A 2,500-nucleotide genomic window follows, 5' to 3' on the forward strand; every position below is an offset into this window, starting at 1 on the left:
ATATATATATTTATTTATATATATGTATATAAACATATATATATATATATATACATATATATATATATATATATATATGTATGTATATACTATATATACATATGTATATAAATATACACTTATATATATATATATATATGCACTTATATATAGGTATATATATGCATATATATATATATATATATATACATATATATATATATATATGTGTGTGTATATATATATATATATATATTTGTATATATATATATATATATATTATATATATATATACAATTATATATATATATATATATATGTATATATATATATATATATATATTCAGTATATATATATATATATATATACATATATATATATATATATATATATTGTAGTAGTAGGTTGGCCAGGGCACCAACCGCTCGTTGAGATACTACCACTAGAGAGGTATTGGATCCTTTGACTGGCCAGACAGTAATGCATTGGATCCCTCTCTCTGGTCACGGCATATTTTTTCTTTGCGTACACTTACACAGAATAGTTTGGCCTATTCTTTACATATTCTCGTCTTTCCTCATACACCTGACAACAATGAGATACTTAACACTTCTTCACCCAAGGGGTTAATTACTGTCCTGCAATTTGTTCAGTGTACTTTCCTCTTGGTAAGGGTAGAAGAGACTCTTTAGCTGTGGTAAGCAGCTCTTCTAGGAGAAGGACACTCCAATATTAAACCACTGTTCTCTAGTCTTGGGTAGTGCCATAGCCTCTGTACCATGGTCTTCCACTGTCTTGGGTTGGAGTTCTCTTGCTTGAGGGTACACTCAGGCACACTATTCTATCTTATTTTTTTTCTTCCTCTTGTTTTTTTGAAATGGTGTGTTGGGCAGGCTTAATAGAAGGGCCATGGATGCCTGGTGGTTTATCAAGAGGTTGTCTTTTCCTTTTTCTGATTCTTTTTCTTCTCAAAACCATCCTTACTGTCCTCCCATCAGTTGAATTGGCTAACCTGGAGGGTATTTAGCCTTGCATGGTGTATCGGCTCCTCCATGTTGACCAGTTTTTCCGAATTTTTACTATAGTCTATGGGTATCATCAATCACTTTTCTTATAATTCTGTAAGTATTGTTTTTGTTATAATTCTTGTTAATCTAGTTTATAAGTATGATGTCTCTTTTTTTATTTCTATTAATTCTTATGCTGTCAGGAGACATTGAGCGAAATCCGGGACCAGTACGTCCTAGATTTCGTCAATGTCGTCTTCTGTATTGCAATATTCGTGGTCTTCATGCAAATATCCAAGACCTTACAGTTGCGTCCAGACAGTATGATATTCTTTTGTGCTCAGAAACTTTGGTTTCTAATATGAGGCACTCATCTGAGCTCCTTATAACTGGTTTTAAGAAGCCAATAATGTTGAAACGTGATGCCATCCCTAGGGCCAGGGGAATGGCGGTGTATATTAGGACCGAGTACCCTGCTTCTCATAAGTCCTGCTATCGATGTGGATGTCACGAGATTCAGGTAATAAAAGTTTGTGGCAGGCATAACAACTTTTATTTATGTTCGATCTACCGGAATCCAGACATGGATGATTCTATCTTCGATTGTCTTCTTACCCTTATGGCTAAGATACAAGAAGATGATAGAAAGGCTTCTTTTGTCTTTGTTGGTGATTTTAATGCTCACCATAGGGAGTGGTTAAGTTCTATCTCTCCTACCGATCGCCATGGCTTAAGAGCTTTAGACTTTGCCTCTGAATCAGGCTGTGAGCAAATCATAAATGAAGCTACTCACAGGTCTGGTAATTGCTTGGACCTCGTATACACTGACTCCCCTGGCGTTATAACTGGTAAGGTTGGTTCTCCAGTCGGGACATCTGATCATGCCTTGATTTCATTATTAGTGAAGACTGAGCAGCCTGTCCCTGATATATCATATTCTTGTAAAATTTATATGAAATCCCAAGCAGACTGGAATGGGATTTTACATGATCTTTTGTGCTTGAATTGGTCACAATCATATAATAGTGTAGATCCTGTTGTCCCTTTGAATGAGAATCTAGTCAACATAATTGAAAGGCGTATCCCTTCTCGTGTGCTAAGGTACCGAGTGAAGGACAAACCGTGGTTCAATGATGATTGTAGACGTGCTTTTTTGGAGAAGCAGGAGGCCTATCAACTTTGGAAGGGTAACAGATCAGATTTGACCTGGAACAACTATACTCAGCTTCGAGCTTTTGCTCAGAGAGTTTATGCCTCAACTGAAAAGGAGTACAATTTAACCATAAAAGAAACACTTTCTGGTACAACTCAGGAACATAAATGGTGGTCTACCCTTAAATCTGTACTCTTTGGTGTAGATGCAACAGTTCCTCCTTTACTTAAACCAGATGGCTCAGTCACCCACTGTCCAAAGGAAAAGGCAACCCTTTTGGCTGATGTTTTTGACAGTAAACAGAGTAATGAAAAACTTGAACTTCCTCATTCCTGTTTTCCTGAGGCTAAACTAACTAGT

The sequence above is a fragment of the Palaemon carinicauda genome, chromosome 34, assembly GCF_036898095.1.
Source record: "Palaemon carinicauda isolate YSFRI2023 chromosome 34, ASM3689809v2, whole genome shotgun sequence".
Lineage (NCBI taxonomy): Eukaryota > Metazoa > Arthropoda > Malacostraca > Decapoda > Palaemonidae > Palaemon > Palaemon carinicauda.